Below are 21,819 nucleotides of genomic sequence, written 5' to 3'. Positions count from 1 at the left end.
GTCAAATGGCTTTCCCATGATAGAGATCTATGTTGCTACATCTTGGTGGCCTTTCAGTGGAGTTCTTTGCCATCTCTTATGCCAGGCTTATATCCAAGGAAATGTACAACTGCTCCCTTCTCAGCTCAAGCTTCCTAGCCCATGGTACAAACATCCTCCATGGTGCTGACCTCCTCCAATGTGTTTCTCTTTGGCTATTCCTCAGTCTCTTTCTGCACTTAAAAACACAAAAACTGCCACACTACATCAGGTTAAATGCCAGTTTAGCCCAGAACATGGACTCAACAGCACTTATTAGCCAGTATGTCAGGTAACAGAGGTATTCCATGATATAATAGAAGTACAGTGATAAAATAAATGCAGCTTTCCAGCAATTAGCTCTTTAAGAGCTGATATTTGGGAACTTTTACTGGACCACAATACTCAGAAAGTTGTTAATTTTTATATCATCTAATATCTGCTTTTTAATGCTTTTGGCCTTTTCTTGAAAAAAGTGTTATGACAGTTTTGAATATTGTAAAAATACTTCCTTTTGTTTTTGGGGGGGGGTTTTAATTCATTGTTGATAATATCATTTGATAGCTCCTCAGCCCCACAGACAAAAGAATTGCATGTAAGAATTCCCAGTTCACCTTCCCTAAACCATTTATAGTACTACAGTTTTTTTATCATATTACCTTCTCTTCCATCTCTTTTTCAGACTGGAAAGCTGAAGTCTGTCTTTGCTGTTGTGAATCTTCAATCACCTTGCAGCCCTTCTCTTTCTCATCCCCAGCTTTCTTTACCTGCTTTGAGGCTGCTGGGGAAGAACTGTACACTCCTTCAAGATGTGGAAGCACTGAATTTATGCAGTGACACAAGAACATTTCCTGGGTTTACTCCATCCCTTTCTCAAAAATTCATAGTGTTTCATTTGTTCTTTTGACCTCCCATGGGTATGGATCAGATGTTTCCAGAAATCTATTCACAGTCACTCCAAAATTTATTTCCTGGATAGTAATAGCTAATTTAGAACCTGTTAATATATATGACTCATTTGAGTAATTTTTATTCCATTTGCATTACTTTGCACTTATGAGCATTCATTTTCATTTGTCATTTTATTATCTAGTTAAACAGTATTGAGAGATTCTGCTACATCTCTTTGCAGTCAGCTTTAGATTAGACTGTTCTGAATAATTTGTTGTCAGCTGCAATCATCTCAATGCAGTATTTATTCCCTTTTCCAGCTCTTTCCAGCACTCATACTTTCTATTCTCTGCACCACACACAGATTTTTCTAGAACATGGTCATCACCCCCTTCTTAGTCCTTTTCTAGGCTTCCTCCTCAGAACACCATGAAAAAAAAGATGCTCCTGAGTCTCCCATTCAGTTAGCACATCTACAATAGGCTGTCTGTGTGGGATTCATCCCACCTAACTTTAGATGGTGACATCTATTTCTAAGCCAAGTTCTCTCTATAATCAAATAGAGAGGGAATAGACAGTGCTACAGTGGAAGTGATCCAGCTCTAATGTAAATGTCTAAAATGCATCAGATGATTCATGTCCTAAAAGTGTTTATTTCTCCTCATTGATTCCAAGGGAGTCTACAGTGAGTGGAACAGATGCAGATTATCTACGTCAGAGGCAGAGACATCCTAAATTAGGTGAGAAAAATCTTCCTTTTCCCACGCAGATCTCACTGGGCTGCAGCTACGTATTTTTTCTGATGGACTAAAATCCAAGAATCACATTCTTTAAAGACCTCAGAGCTGGAATAGGGGAGGACTGGGCTTACCAGAAGTCTACAGGGCAGCATGTTTGTGATTTCCCACACAGGGAAAATGCAACTCCCTTTGCCCTGTATGCCACGTGTAGCCAGGGGCTGGTCCAGCTGGATGGAGGCTTCCTAGAGCAGAGAGGGCATAGCTGTGCACAGGCAATGTTTCACATGGCCTGTCCCCCATTCCTGCATTATCCTGGCTCCAGAATACCATAATGTCACCACAGTTACTATCAAGAATGCTTTGACTTTCTGCTTTTTCCTTGGAAACATGGTTTGCAGAAATCATTGCATCATTTCTGTACTATCGTATCTTCCACAGAAAGAAATTGTATTTGTGTGCTTCAGTTTCTCTGCCTCATCTTACTCACCATCCTTTCCATTCCAAATCACCTGTCACAGCAATCAAGAGTCATGCCTGGCAGAGCATCATTCACTTACAGCTTTCAGCTTGTTCCCTCCAGAAGTTAATGGTAAAAGCTACATTTCTAAAAAAGCAATGTTCCCACAACAGTCCACTGAGGGAGCTAATATAATCCTGAGACACTTGGTAAAGTTACCTCTGAGATCTGTAATAATACAAAGGAAGAGTGCTGAAGTCATGATATACAAAAAAAAAAAAAAAGTATTCTAAAAAATCTTATTTCTTTTCCTTTATGCAATATTCACCAGGGTACAAATATCCAGGGAGAATCTTGTTCTAAAGCTTTAAAATGTTACTGCAAATTAATGTGCACTGGCTAATACCCTTTAACAACTGAACTAGTCTGAAAACATAGCCTATAAAAATACTTGCTCCTCTGGCAAGGAAATATTCACAAAACACAGTCTTTAAAAAGTCTTTAAAATTAGAATTATTTCTTTTATCTCCAATTAGACTACAAGGCAATCTTCTGACCCTAGCTTGGATTAAATACTGTCTGAGGTAAGAGCAATGAAGCCATAAGTATAGTACACAGACAATACAATTGCTTACCTCAGGAGAAACGGAAATACTAAAGACAGTAACAACACAAACTTTTATTCTCTTTTATTTTATTATAATCTTCTTCACTACAGGTGAATTAGGAAGACCCATATCCTCTCCAGACAGAAACCACTGGACATGATGTTTGGCTTGGAATTCTTGCCCAGAGACTGGTGAGTAATGCCAGCCCAGGAATGGCAAAGGAGAGCAGCTATTCTCCCAAAAGAAAGCTTGAACCAAGAGAGGGCACAGCAAAGACTATTTAAGACTATTCCATGATGAAAAGGACAGAATATAATTAATCTCATTAATTAATTTTTAACCTAATATTTAACACAGACGTCCTGTATGGTTTTCCACATGAGCAATGGGAGAGACTTTTCCAAATTGCTTATATACTCCCAGAAACCATCAAAACAACAAGATAGAAAGCATTTGAATTCAGTGTAAAGCCCTACCAAATGCCTGATAACTAAAACTTGAAGAAACTGTGACAGGGAGATGGAGGCTAAGCTAATATAATAAGGTATATAAAGAAAAATCACGATTGCTGTAATAAATTGTTACTGTATCAAGGCAAAGTTCTTCTGTGTCCAGCAGTACAATGTGGATGTCTCAGCTGAGTGCTCACCTCTAGTCCATTTTATAGCCAGTGGAAAAAAAACAGATATTCTGGAGTATAATTAATTTTTTCTTAAATTAGGCCCTCAAATTAGGACACAGCTGTGGAAATCCCACATCCAGAGTCCTATCTTGTGAGCAGGCTACCATCCCTGTATTCCTACTGCTCATTTTTATTAAAGTATTTTCTAGCTATTATTGAATGCAAATCATGTGTCTCAAGAGCCTTATTATTTATCCACTCATTCAGAAAATCTCATTGAGCTGCATTCTTGTGTAACTGCTTAGGACCTGCACAAATGTTAATGGAGCGCTCTTATGCTTCTCTGAAATGGATTCTGCTCTGCTACATAGAACAGTTTTCCATAGGGCTTCTTCTTCCCAGAATTATTCATAGAGCTTCTTCTTCCCCCATAATTATTTTTTATCCTTGGAAGTTAACAGACTTGCAGTTACAAACTTGAATTTTGGCATTATCTATATTTTATATGCCATATCTTGAATAAAATATATATGAGAAATACTCTCCCTCCATGTGCCCCGGGGCCCAGTCCACAGTCAGTATTAACAACTTCAATTTATGTAAATACAAAAAAAATATTAAATTTTCCTTATTTCAAGTGAGGCTACTGACATCTAAATTAAAGTAAAGGCATATAAGAAAAGTTTTAGGAATCCTTCTTTTGAGTTTTTGAAGATTTCACTGATACTCGTTTTTGGTTTTTTTTCCTTATCACACAGATGCCGCTTTTCAGATAAGTGGCTAAAAGTTTTCTCCATTTTGCCTAGCAGGAAATGCATTCATCTTATTTTAAGCACTTAATTCTTGAGTGTTCAGAATTAGTTATATCAGATGAAATCTTGGAAAAGTTCTTTTTAACTACAGCAGGTCCAAATTTTACCACAGGCTAGATTTTCAGAACAACTGCTGGTTCCTGACTCTGAGAGAGATGAGTGGAAGTCTCAATTGCTCAGAGAAGCAAAAAATCTGGGTCTAGATACAGGAACCTCGGGCTGAGCAAAAGCAAAGGCATCTCAGTTCAAGCATTGCTTTTGAAAATTTGCCTGCACATGTAGGAATTTATCAGGCTCAGTGATCTACTTATGATCTGCCCACTGGGCTGCAAAGCCCGACCCAGGAGATTTCTATCCCAGTTACAGCTCAGGTAAAAAGACAAAAATGGCTTTTTTATCAATACAGCTCTTCTTGTAATTTGAGTGCTTTGGATTGCTCATTGCAGCTTTGCCTCATGCAGGCCAGACACAGAGGGAGGCAGAGGCTCTTGGCAGAGATCAATAATGTAGTTTAGACAAGGCATTAGGGGAGCGTCTGTCTGCTTTGGTATCTCCCTCTGCTTTTCCAGAGGGGATAATGGGCTTTGACATCTTGCCAACCCTGCCATCCTGGAGAAGAGTTCATGGCTAGTTCAGCTCTGAGTGTCTCCTGTTTATCCACCATCAACCACAGCTCTTAGGAAATTATTTCTGTCTGGTATTTCCATCCTGAAGAGCTACCTTACAATGCACAAAACACTGTTCTTACTTGCACAGCTCATGGTGATCTCCCAGGAAATAACTCCTGCATTTTTCCCCTATGCATGGGGCAAAAAAGTAGAAAGTTTTTTACCTATTCTGAGTATGATGCATATTTTTATTTTACTTACTCCAAATATTTATTCTATTTTATTTTATTTTTGTGTTTCTTGATTGTTACATACTAAGCAGCAGTCTTCTGAAACAGCTACTTCCCAGCAAAGGGAAACCAGAATCCATTGAATAAATCCCTGATGAAACAAAATGCTTGATTTTCTGTATTGTCTCCTGGAAATGGTTTTCAGTGAGTTTGAGAGCAAAATAGTACCTATAAAATTAACAACAGATGAACAAAAACTAAGAGGTGAAGTAAAGAATTGAGAGAGAATTTTTATGGTGAGGCTTGCTGACAGCAAATTAAATGGAAAATCAGGAAAAATTCTTTATCTCACAGCATGTGCTGTGAGGAAAGGAGGAAAATGTTCTTGCAGAAATAGTTTAAAGGTGATGGTAAATAAGAAAATGAAGACAAATTCCACAAGAACAGAAAAAGTGAATGAAGAAAAACAGGAGCAGGTTTGGACAGCTACATCCAGATGCCCAAATAGGTTGGAAGATGCCATGTTATCAATGACATGCTACTGTGAAATTTTTATTTTCTCTGCCCTCCCCAGTGTTCTTTACATCTTATGTCTTGTGTCCACTTCCAGCCCCTAATTTTAATAATCCCCAGGACCTTTTCATCCTGCTGTGCCATTTCACCTGATCCTGATATTCCTGGAAACCCTGGGAGCTGTAAATGCCCTCCCCAGGCAGGTCTGCTGCAGCACCAGACCCTGGAACATATTTGCAGCTGCAGCTCCCCCACCAGCCTGTTTCCTCCATGCTCAGAACATCCTGTGTAAGGCAGTGTGCTGCTCTAGTCTGTCATGCTTTTACCATATTGATACTCTTTTATTTCAAGCCCTCAAGAAAATAGTGAGAGAAAAAAAATTCTGCTTTTAGTTTTCCTAAAAATCTTTTACTTCTGTCTGTCCCCTGCTATGCAAGGCCTTTGCTAAGTGACTGATGTTCTTCTGAATATGGCTTTATACTTCCTCAGTTTGTGCATAACTTTGTCAAAACTAGTGTGTGCTTCCTCCCAAAAACTCCTTTTTCTATTCTGGTTTGCTACCCATCCTCCTTCATGGCATTGCAACTGAAGTGAGTTATTTAGGGCAGGGACGCTGTGTTTCCATTTCCATTACAGAAAACTTATTAAGTTATCCATGACTATAAAATAACAATTTTCCCAGCATATTTAGGTGGGACAAGGTTAGGGGGCTCCAGAGAGGCTGGTCACTTCACATCCTGCAAGCCCTACTTCTGGATGTTGTCATTCCACAAAGCATTCTTTCGAATGAGAATTTTTGTGGCTGGGTGCCAGAAAATTATGCAACGTCTGTGAAATGTGAGGCACGGAATGGATTAGTACTTTGTCTGTCAGCTGAAAATTTGGGTTATTTTCATGTTCTGGGATAAAGGTAGTTCAAAGTAATCGTGAAGCTGCCACAAACATTCTGTTGCCATTTGTCTGTTCTGAGCTAAAGCTGAAATATCTGTGGCAGTGCTGCTTCTGTTCCACCACTGTGTAGGCAAAGGATCAGCGCAGGAGATGCCAAAGTGGGACACACGATCTGCAGCCCACTTCAACCCAGGAAGCTGTGCAATTAGTTTAATTCAAAGTGATAATTGACCAACTCATGACTATTCCTGGAATAAAAAGAGGTTTGGTGATGTGTCTCAGCCACTTCAGGCTTTCTGGTTATCTTCTTTATATATTTAATTAAATACATTTGAAGGACAAATCTAGAGGCTAATGAGCTTTTACAACTCCCACTGAAATTAAAAGCAGTTGCACATGTTTCTGAGGTTTTGAAAGAAGTATGTTCATCTCATAAAAAATACATTAGATGACCATTAAAGTTCTAAAACACAACAATAAAAGCAAATACATTTATAATTAGTGCTGCCCCTGGCTGGCGTCTCCACTACTCAATCAATGCTTTGCTCTTACTTTGTAGTTTCTTAATTTTGCCTTCATGTTTGTGTTCAGAGTTCTTCTGGAGGAAAAGTACTATAAATAAGTAAGCTTCTATTACTGCTGACCGCAGCCTGTGACATCCTCCCAAAGCTTCTTGTTTTTCTGGGTGTCAGACTGATTTGAAAGGAATTGGTTACATGAGCGATGAGTGCTTGTGCTCATCTGGGCAAGTTGCTCTAGAATAAATATAGGAATTTGAGACAAAGATTTCATCCTGTCCTTTTAGGGACTTGCAAATGCAAAGCTATTTCATGTCAAAGGTAGAGAGTGATGATGGTGCCAGATGATGGGATAAAGACCAGTAGTACATGACTGATTGCTTTGGAAGACAATGCTTTTATTTATCTCAAAAGGTAGATTATAAAAAATGTTGGCAGCTCAGCCCTGAATATACACTCTATTTCATGTGACTGGAATTCCAGCAAAATCTGTCATATTATGGGAATTAAAAGTTGATGACTATACTGACAGGGGCACAGGAAATAGACAAATTGGTTGTTTTAGTGGGCACAAAGATTAATTATCTTGCAAATCTAGACAAAGTACATAAAGTAAGTGTTGACAATATAAGTATTTTCGTATAAATAGTGGTAAATAATGCTGTAATACAGCAGTTGCACAAACTAGTGTATCTCTGCAGACCTTGAATAGACAGATAGGATAAACTTGTTTGAACAAGCATATGTTTTATCACAGTCATAAACACTGAGTGTGGATTCTGAGACATGTAGTCTGAGATCTTGGAAAGCATGGTTGCTATAAGTATTGTAGAGGTCCCAACATGTAATCAGCTCAATGTGTGTTGCCTTGTATCAGCAAAGAGGAACTTCTGTTGCTATAGCTAAGGCAGTGAGTATTATTATTGTTTGAGATCAAGGGAATTTCAAATGCTTGTATCTGCACATCAAAGAGACACTGAAAGATGGGCTAGAGCTCAATGAAATATTCAAGATGCATAAAATGTATTTTCTTGTCTCTCTCAGTGTAAGTGATAAGTTCCAGTTTTGCTTGTTGTAAACTGATAAAGTGTCAGCAAGGAACTGGAGGCTGAAGGAAATTGTCATTCTGTAGGATTCCCTGGTTTCCTATCACAGGCATTAAAGTACTGTCCATCCTGTAGGAAACAGTAATGCAGGAGCGTAGCCAAGAGAGCAAATCATTTGGAAAGGGTTTCACCCCTTTTTTGTCAGTATCTAGGCAGTATTTTAGTCAGATACCATAGAGCTGACTCTGAGCTGCACAAGTTATTGCCTCCTTGAATGGAGAAGGCAACAAAAGTACCACAGCTGGGCAGCTCCCAGTAATAACCATAATCAGAGCAGTGAAGAAAAATGAAGATATAAAGTTGTATGTGCAACATTATACCTCCATCCTTCCATCCCTGCCCTGAAATTTTCCAGCAGAGACAAAGGAATAGGAGATAGAAACAGAGGGAAGAAGACTCTGAAGTCATACATCACAAAGGTACATCATGAAGGATGCAAAAGCGAAGGACTAAGAGGAAAGAAAATAAGAAACAGTCTTAAGGATACCTCATATTCTAGAAGAGTTGCACTGTTACAGTGATATTAGCATAGAAAGAAGAGAAACTTTTCTTAAGCAGTTAGAAATGTGTGACTTTGATGGAGTCCATCAAACTTTCCTGTCTCCCAGCCCTGTCAGTCTTTGTAGGGGTCAGAATGGAATGAGGGGCTGAGGATTGTAGCAAGAGCAATTTTCTTGGCTACCCTGACACTTCCTCTCCTCTCTTCTCTTGATCAGTTTCTTGTTTCCTCTTGCACACCTCAGACCTTGACTTGGTGTCTCTTACAGAGTTACATAAGTCACCCATCTGGAAGCAGCATGCTGTGCAGGCAAGGAAAGGAGGCTGCTGCTTTGAAATTTAGATACAGAAAAAAAGACTAACTCAGACACTGTGACTGTGAAGTATTGGCTGGTTTAATTATTTTTGACACACGCTTTCCCTCCATTAACTGAAAAACTGTGGAGAATTTATCTACTCTTATACCTTTACAGTTAGTCTGTAGGATTGGTTTTAGTTCTGCTTTTCAGTATTAGACTTCTCTGACTAATTTTTTTCCCACTGTCTCCTTTCACAGTAATGAGGTTCTATTTGCAATACATCTCAACATCATTACTGTAATTATATGCATAGCAGCACAAGTAAGACATGGCTGAGAACACACATTCTGCTTTTGTTTACTGTGTTTTTCCTGTTTGTTTCTTCTGGCCCTCAGATGTGATGCTGCAGAATCTTTTCCTTTAAGTGAGAGATGTGGTAAATTCTGACCTCTTTTACCACAATCATAAGTAGGACACCAATTTCCTTAGCTCATATTCTTTTATCTTCTGCCTTCCCAGAAACCTTCCCAGGTTTCCTTTTTCCTCAAACCAAGCCCTGAATGGACACGATCATTTGTCCATCTAGGTGACTCCCAGACCAAGATTGATAATGAAACCAGGCAAATACACCAGCAGCAAATACAGTATCTCTGGTTTAGTCAACCCTTCTGCTTATTTCAAACACGAAGACAATGTGTCTTCATAGTGGCACAGAGGAATTTTTTTTTTTTTCCTGAAAGAAAGTGCCCTGCACAACAGCCTCAAAGGAAAGTTAATAAGCCAAGGCAGAGGTGGCAGCTGGGAGCCAAAACCAGGGCTGTGGGAGAGATCCTCACTGCCTGCATGGAGAAGTTACCTGTGCTCTTCATCCCTGTAGATGAACTCTTCAAGTTCTAGGGGTTCACTCTCTCAAATTATGTGTTCTATACTCTTGGAAATAGCATTAGTGACTCAGATTGCTGAGGACTCTGCATTTGCTGCTATTTGAGTGTCTACATACTGAAATTTGCATTTCTGGCTTTAAAATTAAATCACAGTATCATACTTGGCACAGAGCTTGGAGAAATTTTCCAAACAATGGCTACACAATGCAGCTGCCTGTCAGTGAGAGGGTGCAATTCCAGAAGAATTTCAAATCTCAACAAGCTGGAAATTCTGTTGGCATTCTTCTGGCTTTTTAGTGTGTTTTAAAAGCTGATTTATATTAAAAAATTATCTGTCTCATTGGCATAACACTTTTGTGGTCTCAAGGTAGACTATAGACACTATAATGATTATAAAATACACAAACATTCATAGGAAAGCTTGGTTTGGGTAACAATGCATTAACAAATAACAGAACTCTTGAGAGATCACTTATCAACTTAAAAAAAAATCAAAATATTTGGAATATAGCATACTTCTTTTGTACTTGTCATTAGTATAAGTCCCATCAAGACTGTTGAATTCCTCCTGAGCTCTGCTGGTAACAGATCAGAGTAACACAGAATTCTTTCTCATTGTATGGGCAGGCTCTTATAAACTGAATCTTATGAGTCTGACAGCTGATTTCAAGACGATTACCCTGGAGACTTTCCTTCCCTTCAGGAACTCAGTTCTCTGTTGTATGTAATTGAGGCAAAGCAATGATCCTCCTCTGTCCATTTTTCAAAATATTGGGAAATATTTGATTGGACAAAATAGCTTCAGTGTATCCTAGGAGAAATAGCTCTCCTTTTTTTTTTTTTATTTACTAGAGAAGTGAAACTATTCAATAGTCTACATTGTCATGTGGAGGATACATTTATAATTCTGAGCTAGGTTCATTGAAAAATACAAATACTTTGGTCAGACACTTTGAGCAATGGCTTTTCTACATTGGTCAGAGGAAAAATTTCATTTACAACTTTCAAATATGTTACCAAGGGTAATGTGATTTCATAGCCAGGGATAATTTCTTTCCAGCTCTAGATCTCCAGCATTCAAATATCAAAACCAGGCAGTAAACTGAGTATGGACAGTGATGATCTTATCTGAAAATAGGGGCTCAAGAGCATCTCCAGAGTGGACAGTGGTTCTGTGCTTCACTTTTTTGAAGGTTTTGCTTAATGAGAAGCTGGGCCTTCCATCAGGATGAGACTTCTACAGAAAATTCATTGCAGACTACAGACTGAGGAAAGCCTGTGCCTCAACTCACACCCATTCCATCCAAACTCTTTTCTTTTCCAGTTCAGTAGTCTTCCTTCTAATGACTGTCTGATTGATAGTTCTCTTCCTCCTTTGAAAATCACCATGAAAGTTCCTGTGTTTGACATCAAATATTAGCTGACAAATACTACCTTACTGCTGAATTACTCAATAATCTTTGGTATTGATTTCTTCTTTTTTCCTACTTCAGCATACACACAGCAAATTATTTTGTACCAAGCCTACATCATCATCAAGATTAGGAGGCAATTCTTAGTTTTCTGCATTGGCTGGCAGTTGCTTTCCATGGACCTTACCTAACAGAGAGAGAAGACCATGCAGTCTGGCGTAGTCAGCGTAGGCTGTAGCAGTCATTTTGATGCAGTTGCACTGAAAATTGACATGTGCTGTTCTGTAGATGCAAAAATATTCATACACTCTTTATTAAAATTCTGACCTCAGTTTTTACTTCAGATAACAGATGCAGCATGATCACACTGTGTTTTTGCCAAATATATTCTCTATATGATCTTCATTAATACTAGAGGTCCTTTCAAGCTTCTGTATGAAATTAAGAAGCACCAGTGAGAAGGAAAATATAAAATATGCCCCAAAAATGCTCAGGCATGCCAGCAACCAGTCTATTTATAATTTTAAAGCTAACTTGTTGACCCTTCTTTCAGCCATTGCTTCTTTCAAGCTGTTCAAAATACAGAAGCAGTGAAAGCAAATCTCCTGAGACTGAATGTGTGCCATGAAAGAAAGAGTGTAGCAGAGGAATACATGCATCTGTGATGACTGCTGCTGTCTTAGCTGAGATGGGCAGAGGTGAAGTGAAATTATAAGAAGGATTTAGAAGAATTTTAAAAAGAAGCAGTGTACCTAGAATACAAATGCTTCAGTGGAATTCATGAGTTGTACAATCAGGAATCCATAGCCCAGAGGACTGGTCAGGTTTATAAGGGTACTGTTTGTAAATCATGCATCTCTCACATGCTCTCTCAAATAGGGAGATTACAACTGTAATCAGAGATGCGCTGTGCAGGTCTCTGAATTCTTGCTTCTGTGTGTCTTCTTGTCAGTCTACTACACTGAGAAATTTAAGAGCTTTCAAGCATAAATTAATTCAAAGGCTAATTCACTCTCTCTTCACTTGATTAATGGTTTTTTTGGAAGTGGTAAAAATGCAACAAATAAAAGCAAAATTATGAGAAGCAAACCACTATGTCCTTGATACAGGAGATGTCTAGTGGCAAACATGTTCTGAGCTTTAGGAACCCACATAACAGGAGAGCATCTTTTAAAACTTATTGCCAAATATAGGCAATGATAGTGTGAGATGACTGTTTCCAGGAGAAGAAATGCAGTTTTCAATTGGTTCATTTGAACAGAAAAGCTGTAATGTGCCTTATACTCTGTTAGTAGTTTCTAAACCAACAAATATTTAAATGCATGACCTCAGTGAATGCTGAGCAAAGCAGGCTGGAAGCCATGCAAGTTTCTACTGTAATTTTGATTTTCAATCAAAAAGTCATTTCCAAGCAACCATGTTTTTGTTTAATGACTGATAGTATCTAACTGCAAAGACTTGAGCTGTGTCCAGGAATCTTCCCTAGTACTCCCCAGCATGCTAGGACTTTCAGTACTACAACAAACATTTTTTGAGATGAGTTCCACAGAATTTTTTTGTTTCAATGTATAATTTCTGCCACTGGCAGCCTTTCTGTATCTTTATAAACTGAAATTGATTCAAGTTTTGTCTTCAATAAAGACAAGACATTTATGCTCATTTTCTGAGCTCTTGTCTATTGACTGGGATCACTTCTCACTGAGTCTTTCTATAAACATTATCCTCCCAAATATTGATGTCACAGTTTAACAAGTTTATAGCAAACAGCATTGCTTATGCCCTTTTAAAGCGGTGAATTTGTCAGTTAATTTCTCCATATGAAGTTTCATCTTCAAGCCAGGAATAATAAAGATATTGGAACTGCAGTAAGAGGACACTGGGGTTTAAATTTACAGCCCATGCAGTCACTGTAACTCAGTCATCATTGCTGAGCAAAGAGCAGTGATTGATTCCCTCTGGGAACTGGCTACGAGACTCCTGTGCAAAGTCCCTGGCACCACTTAAGTGTCTTCTGCTCTCTATTTAATGCTATCAAATGTTTAACAAAATATTGAAACAGGGAGAAATTACCAATACCCTGGTTAATGTTGGGAGACAGCTCACTTCCCACTGCCAGAGCTCCAGCAGAGCTTCTGCCTGGGGACAGCTTTCACGCCACATGCAGCACGGAGCATTAGCTCACACTTACTGTATGAAGATCCCTGTACCCCAGAGTCCCAGAGAAGATTGCAGGAGTATAAACTCCACACTAAATGTTACATAAAGACCCCCAGAAAGACTGCCAGCCTCTTGCACCTGCCTCCTGAAAGGGATGTGTACTCAAGCAGCCCTGGTGGGATGGAAAGCTTCATGCCAGGCAGCAGAGATGGAAATTCCCTACAGGCTGAGCACTGGCAGCTCCCAGGAGCAGCCCTGGGGCTCAGGAGTGTACACAGGGAGCATAGGCCAGTGATGTGGAGGGTGGCCAAAGACCAGTGTCACCAAGACCATGGGTGGAAGAGCAGATGCCAACACCAAAAGTCCCTGGGGTTTCCCAGGCAAAGGGTGTCAGGCAGTGCTCTGGCATCTCCCTCCAGTTAATTTTGCTCTATGCACTCAAATACTAACTTTAATACATAGCAAAAAACAAACAAACAAACAAACAAACAAACAAACAAAACAATTTGGAGAATTTGTTTAATCTGGTTCTTGCAGTCGGTTTTGGGTGTTGTGGGGTTTTGTTGTTGTTGGTTTGGTTTTGGTTTTTTTTTTTCCCAGCAAGATGATTTCACAAGAAGAAATTAGACCTCCAGAGTAAGAAATACTGGAAGTGCTGAAACCAGATGAAGTATTTGAGTTCAGTTCAATTACACAGATATCTATAACCTCTGCTCTTTTCACTGGACTGTTTAGGACGTCCACAGAGAGTATACAAATTTCAATGAGTCAGAAGATAATTGGAGTATCCAAGTGCTTCATATGTCTTTAGTTACCAGCATAAGCAACTCATATATTGTTCTCCTACAAAATGCAATATCCTGCATGAAAAAACAGCAAATTTTAAACTTTGATCTCTAGGTTGTTCAGATAATCCAGAAAATTACTCAGAAGGGTGGTAGGTGCACGCTATACTGAAATCCTAATTGTATCTGATTCACTGATGCCTGTTTTTTAAAACATTTCCTGAAAACCCAAGCTGCTGTCTGTTTTTAGTGCATGGCCAGCTTAAAATGACAGCAGTCTTAAGACAAAAATTTCTGTGTGTAAAGATTGTGCTACTATTGTAAAGAAACTAAGCTTAGCAAATGGCAAATTGGAAGGGGCATGCTATTAGGGGAAACTGAAGGTGAAAAAAAGTCTGATAAATTATTGTTTAGTAGTAATTTTGAGCAAGACAAACTACTCTACTGCACTGGATTTAATTACTCTTAATAGCACCATAGTGGCAAAAGAAGAAATAAATCAAACATCCAAAACTTCCAGAAAATAAGTGTTTTGCAGTAAAACAAAGGAGGGTGGAAATGAGGAAGCCAAAATCATGTTTTACTATAATATTTGCTCTGTGATATCACTTTTTCAATGTTACAGTGAATAAATGAGGTTTCCCCCTGGCCCAATCAAGTTCTTTCTGGCCTCCTTTCCCTGCCTCCACCACTATACCCAAGAGTGACACCCAGTGATCCACCCACTTGGAGCTGTAAAACCAGAGCATCATACCTATTTACCAGATGTGTCATCTCCAGCATTTCCAAATGGACTCAATCCTCCTATGAGCAAGGCTTTTGGAGCCTGTGCTCAGTATGACACTGCAGTGACTACAGGGAAGCCTCTTCAGAACATATGATGTGTTTGTCCCTGGCAACATTGTGCAGAGCAGAAACATTGAAATATTAAAACCTCTTCACTTATGCCACCTGGCTCCAGATTTTCCTGTAATTCTGACTAACTGGGTATTTAAAACTGCATTTAAATATTTACTTTCCTGTCCATCAGAAGTTTCTGAGAGACAAACTATGCCATTTTCAAGGCAGGGTGAACATCAGATCTTCTATGCATGTCAGGATTTCTTTGTTACACCTGGATGTCTTCACTGGAAAGAACCTGACTTACTGCATGTAATGAAGTTAATTCATGTGTATTGACATTTTAGATTAAACAGTACATATTACCAATATTCTTTAACCATCAAGCAATTGAACTAGAGCTGTTGACACATTTCTGGATAGGCAGTAAGAGCTCCTGGAAGATTTAACTCTGCTATTCTATAGCAATCAGCAAGTCCATGACCTCTTCAAAGGTATCTAAAAGGTTAAAACTGTCAATTAATAATCTGTGTGTAAAAATAGGATTAGTCGAATATTCTGATAAATTGAAATCTCCAGTTTTTTCACATTTTTATGTAATAATGTTCCAGTATTTAAAAAAAAAAAATTAAAAAAAAGAACAGGCAATTTGTTACCTTAATGCTGTGGTTATTTTGTAGATCTCTTCTCTTCCCTGGTCCCCTTTCCTCACAGATCTTAGTATAGAAAAGGATATTCCTTCTGCTAATAGTTTCTGTTTGCTTTGTGGATTTTGGAGATATGTCAGGAGTTTTACACAGTTTGCTCAAAATTTCCCTGCAATTTTGCATCTTACATAGTACATAATAAGATATGTCCATGAGGAGAATCTACCCCATAGATTTTGCATTTACAGTGGGCTTTCCACTAGGAAGCCCCAATATTTGAAGTAGTTGCAATACCTACAGATATTTCAGCTATTGATCTTGATTTAACAAGAGCATAACTAGTCTATCAGAACTCCTTAACGATTTTTTTCTTTTTTTCTCAATAATTCTTTTAAAGTTGGCTGGAGATGTAATCCTGTTATGTTGAGGCAGTTCCATTCTGACACAAGAACAAGAGGATTTATCCCCTGCGCTGTAGAAGAAGGCTTACCAAGTGATCGAATAAGTGGGAGAAGGCAGGAAAAGCAGCTGCTCTGGAGTCAGTGCCCATGCAGGCAGGAATGGGCGGCCGTATCTCACCCAGGTATGAATAACGCACTGCGATGCCTGTGCCATTCCACATTAGCCCAGCGTGCTTCACACACGCTCATGGGTATGGAAATAGAAACAGATTTTGAGTCAGAGAAAAAGCTGAGTCAGAATGAATATGTGAAGTGAGTAGAAAGGAATGATCAGAGCCATTAACTTTGCCTGTGAAAGGCAGTAAGGCAAGACCAGTCAAAGAACTGCAGCAAATGGAGCACCCAAGGGGCAACTCAGTAAAATTGCCAAGATAAGTTGACAGCTGAAAGGACTGGTATTTCTGTTATCCACAGCAGTTACATCTGCATGTTACAGAAGCTCAGATGGCAGTTTATGTAAACCTTTTGGGTACTTTTTGCTGACATTATTTTCTTGACATTATTTCCCGCTGCCCTTGTTTTCATTACCTAAGACCTTTTTGTACTGTGAATAAATAAGGTAAAATATAAATGCTTCCCCATGGCAAGGTAGGAAGTCTATAGGAGTGCTCTCACAAATTTGTTTATAAGAAGGAAATATAGTTACTTGACTTCTTGACATGTGATTTCACAGAGCTTGAAAGAGCTGGAATACTGCAATTTAAAATGCAACAGGGGAAATGTGGTGGAGAAACTTTCTGTAAGAAAATGAGACCAAAGAAAAACATATTTCCTTATTAAGATATCCTTGATTTTCTATTTTTTAAAATTCACTGATAGCATGAACCTAGTGTATATAGAGTATTTTAGTGTTGCAGCTCTGATTTAATTAAGGTTGTGTTCAGGGACAGAGAAACGTTTACAAGATGTCAGTTTTATCATATCATACTTCATTCAGTGCCTTGGGTTTCAGTCAATAATTCTGTTAACAAAACAGCTGTCTTCTCAAGATGAACTTGAAAATAATTTCTTGAAATAGAAATCAAATTGACCAAAATAATTTACGAGTCCTAAAGTAAGATAAGCTGTATTGTGCACACATACTTCTGAGCTTCAATAAGCTAGCATGACAGGGGGAAAATATTACCCTATCATGATCATACAGAATTCACTCTAGATATTTTTGTGTTATTATGTCAGTTTGGAAGACATTATAAAACTCAGATCAGTTCAGATGAATTGGTTAAAGAGTCTTTCTTGCTGAAAAGACACAATTTGCAAAGATGGGCAATCTCTTAGGCCCATTTACATACTGAGAAAACAAGATTTCAGGCACACAAATACTCAAACAGGTCTGAAACAATATAAGCATTTTGCAAAGGTAAACAAATATAGAACAAGTTTCTGAGTTTAAATTGACTGCTGAGTGTTAAGATATGACAAAAAAGAGTTGCAGGCAGCAAAGGTAGGAAGTGATGTGAAGACAGATGGTGATTATCTCCTGTGGGTCAGAAACAACCGGCTACATGTGTTTAGCTCATCCTGACAATTAATACTTTACAAGGGGAGGCATTAGCATTGATTTTTTCAAATATATCCATCATAAGGAGGAAAATGCCATCAAATTTTAACACAAAGACTGGGTTCCGACTGGTTAACTGACCTAGGAAAGATGATGAGTGATTTTTTTTTTTTTTGAACCTGAGCACTCAAAGTAAAATATTTTCAGCTTACTAGTGAAATCAGGTCCAACTCACACTTATGTCTTATTCCATAGTTATGACAATATAGAATTAAGGTCTTGCAGACATGTACATCTCTAAGCAAAAGAGCAGTTCTATTGATATCACTGTATGAATTATATATTTACCATGTATTGTAGTACTGCAAATTTCGAAGACTATGTAAAAACTAAGAGCATTTTTTTACTTCAGCAAATTCAGAAATGCTTGAGAGTTATTTTAAATCAAAGCAGCACATTAGAAGCTAAAAGGCCATGATTGTCATCAAAATTGTAATCAAAAACTTTCTGTTGATATCACAGGCCCTCCCCACCTGAATTAACAATAATGGAAAAGCTTATTGACAACACCAAAAGAAACCCCATGGATCACATCGAAAGAACCCTCTGTCTGATCTTATAACAGCTCTTTGGAGTGATTTATGGAAGGTGAGAATGGTAGTGTGTGGACAAACATGAAAACCCTCCAGTCAAGACAAAGCAATTTCATACTGGGAATCCTTCTGTGCTCTGTACCACAGGAAATCCAGCAGCCACTCCAAGCCAGGAGTCTGGCAGAGGTCTGCTGCACGAGGGGTTTGGGTCTGGCTGCTGTGCACTGCTCAGTGTGTCCTGATCCTCACAGCAATCAGTCCCAGCTGGCTCCTGGTAGAAGCTCTGCAACAGCTCCTCAGTCAAAAACAACAACAATAATCAAACCATATTAACATTTTTTTTTCATGCCAGCCCATTCTACAGTTTATGGTGTTTGCCATAGCATATGAAGCTCCATATGTTGTTTTTTGTACTGTCAACTTTGAATTTGTCACTTCTTCATGCACCAAGTCTCTTTTCTTCTGTGTTTGGATTTTGTAGTATCAACCACATCTGAGATTTTCTCTGTCTGCTGCCCCACTTATGAACAGCGCTGTGCAACATGAACCTTTGCCCAACACAGTCCAGGGCTCTGACCATCTTCTCTGAGATCCTTGGAGAGGTACAATGACTATCACCAGTAATCTTATTCTGAGCCAGGTACATTTTCTCTAATGGTAATTTATAACATTTATACACCAAAACCACCAGTACCACCTGTCATCAGAAACAATGCCACTGAGACCCCTTTTGATCCATTTCTCCGTTCAGATTGCTTTTTCTTTTCTGTTTTCTGATTCTGGGTATTCTTTAGAGAGTCTAAGTATCAAGTGATTTACTCCATCAATTTGTTTTTCTTTTTCTAATAGCACAGCTGCCTGTGGTATGAGAACTCAGCTAACACCATATGACTTTTCTGAGAGCATCTTCAAGAAAACTCATCCAAAAAGTTACTCTAAAAATGATGCCTTCAGCCTTGTCATAAGTTTGGGGGCTTTCTTCCTCTCTTGGTCTTACAAAATCTAGTCATGAAATTGTATTTTCAGACTTATGTGAGTTTTTGTCATATTCTAAAATCCAAGAGAGAAGAAGCCATTAAACAGGAAATTAAGCTTTGCTTTTTCATCAAAGAGGAAAAAAACTGAGTATCTTTTGTGTATTATTGTCAAGAAAAATGTAAAGTCTAAAATGAAATTGAACTAAATAGCCTTGCAAAATTATTTAGAAGAGGGATGTTCCTTTGTCATCATCACCCCTAGAGTCTTTGTGAGACTATCAGCTAATTCTGCATATGGTATGTTGTAAATAAAGTATCACACAACTGCTCTTCTTCCTGTAGCATAATCAAGTGATTAATGCCACTCTGCTGTGTTCTTCACCCTTCACTTCAATGAATCATGCAGTCTGGATAATGGTGGACCCGCATCCTTTTTAGTTAGGGTTATTTGAATACTTGTTAATTTTTCTGGGCTACAATCAGGATGTTATATATTAAAGGAGGAGTGCAAGATTACAGCTTTTGACACTCTCCCACCTAAAAATAAATTCAGCAATTATGATAAAATTTAATCATCTCCTGTTTTTCTCAGAAACTGGTTAAAACTGTTGGGTTTTTTTCAGGGTGGGGGGAAGGTTGTGGTTTTTTGGGGCGGGGTTGTGGGGGTTTTTTTGGTTGGTTGGTTGATTTTTTAAAAAAATAACTAACTGGTCTCAAAATTACTCCATTAGGAATTTTGGGACAGAGTAACCAACAGAAGAATTACACACGCTCCTTCTCAGCCCAGGAGCCAAATGCCCTTGATCTGGGGCAAGAAGGAGCATGCACTGGCAAGCAGACAACCAGTACTGAGCCCTGAGTGCCAAAGCAGCTCCCCCAGTCTTTCCCCACCAATGGAAGCTTTTACAGGTGAATCTCCCTTTCCCTGCATCTGCCTTAGCCGTGCATTTGCAAGGGCAGCCTCGGCTCAGACTTGACTCACACAGGTACTTGACTGCACTCAGGAGTAAGGGTGAGAGGACTGATAAAAAACATTTGGCATTTCCCAGTTCTAGCATATAAAAGAGCCAGAGCACTTTTGTCCTGTGCTTTATCTGGCTAATCATCCACACTGGACCTTTTGCACTTCTGCAAATCCCATAAACTGCTAAACTGAGGTGGTAAGCGTGGGGCAAAGCAGGAAGCATCTGCAGCCTCATCCCAAACCCTCACTGAAATTCAGAGCCTGGATGCATAACCACCATGCATTGTTTTCTTTTGTAATCTGTGTATTTAATTAATATGTGAAACCTTCCAAGCCCACACTCTTCAAATACAGATCAAACCACTACCAACAAACAGATTATACCTTTTCCTGTATAAACCCTCCTTCTGCTTCATGTCAGTAGTGAAAATGGGACCAAACAAAGTCTTACCGTGACTTTGCTTGCCATGATTGCCAAAGTTGGTACTTATCAAATGCAGATGTCTCTATCTACACAACCTGAACTGTTTCTAGACCACAATCTCATTTACTCTGATTAATGTGAATCACAGAGTATCCACTGCTTCTCAAGGGTCTTCATAAGACGCACTTGTCTGAAACGCAGATGTCTAATCTTTGAATCTCACTCAAACTGTCCTCTCCCTACCTCAGTGTTTCCACACATCTCCCTGTCCAAAAATGAGGCTGCTCAGCCAGATCAGTGACAGTCAGTCATAGCACCTCCATCAACATGCAAACTTTACAAGTTATCCAAATAAACTCCAAGCAGAGCTCTGGTAGAAATTTGACAGCCCTTTTTGATACAAATATTTGAGAGGATCAAGTATCAGAGGTCTTACTTGCAAGGAAACTTTTTATAGAGTGAAACTCTATGTTATTTCTTACAGAACTTTTCCATTGAGAAAGAGACAAGTTTTCTTTGTCATGTCTACTGAAATGTAGTTTATACCACTGTAGAATATGTTTCTGAAACCCACTGCTATTAATTGTTCACTGAGAGAAATATAGAACTATTGTTTGTAAAGATACTGCACTGACTTGTAAAATTACTATTCTTTTGTCTTCTGTTTCGTATTCCAATTTAGAAAGAGTACTGGGCCATGGACTGACCATGTGTTTTGAACAATTCTCAGAAGAGGCATTTTCCAGCACAGAGATAAAGAGGTTTTAGCAAACATTCAATCTAGCTGCAAAGCTGGTCAGCACAGATACACACTGAACAAATGAAACATCAGCTGGCTGCTTCAATTTAGTACATGGATTTTGAGAACCAAGCTATCAAAAGTCTGAAAATAGGCCTAGAAAAACTTAAAAGAGTCCACAGCAGTCCACAGACTGCATGGGCTCCTTATTAGAAAGTCCCTACCCTGACTTCCTTTCGTCCTGAATTCTGATTTTCATCTAAAATGTGAAACTGCTCAATTTGACCAGGAGACAGACATGGGTGGTTTTAATGAATGCTATCATATATATAAATTAAAAATGAAAGGATGTGTCTACATGATGTAATAAGGCATAAGAGATAGATTTAGGTCAAATTAAGATAAACAGAGATATCTCTGGTGGTGTAGATTGCCCCTGTGTTGTGCTTGAGCTAATCAACCTTGTGGAGAGTAGATGTCTTTTCATATGGAGAGAGTAGATGTCTTTTCTCATGGAGACTATGTTTTGACACGAGCCAACAGGATCTCTGTGTAATACTGTGTGCATGATTTGGATGTAGCTGTTCACTTCAGTGTGATCCAGGTTTCTCAGCTTGACCCTCA

At 38.7% G+C, this 21,819-nt stretch overlaps 1 long non-coding RNA gene across 2 annotated transcripts; it reads left to right on the top strand.

Annotated features, from left to right (window-relative positions):
• The first annotated feature begins 1,348 nt into the window (after positions 1-1,348).
• Positions 1,349-19,624, top strand: LOC140680343 (uncharacterized). Of its 2 annotated transcripts, XR_012051513.1 has the most exons (6): positions 1,349-1,649; positions 2,825-2,905; positions 15,934-16,119; positions 18,021-18,146; positions 18,573-18,731; positions 18,941-19,624. It is a non-coding gene; the product is annotated as an uncharacterized lncRNA (long non-coding RNA). The 2 variants fall into 2 exon arrangements; XR_012051512.1 differs by having other exon boundaries at positions 18,573-19,624.
• Positions 19,625-21,819: the final 2,195 nt, after the last annotated feature.

This window comes from Taeniopygia guttata, chromosome 1 (assembly GCF_048771995.1).
Source record: "Taeniopygia guttata chromosome 1, bTaeGut7.mat, whole genome shotgun sequence".
Classification (NCBI taxonomy): domain Eukaryota; kingdom Metazoa; phylum Chordata; class Aves; order Passeriformes; family Estrildidae; genus Taeniopygia; species Taeniopygia guttata.
This window is presented reverse-complemented; position numbering and strand designations above follow the sequence as displayed.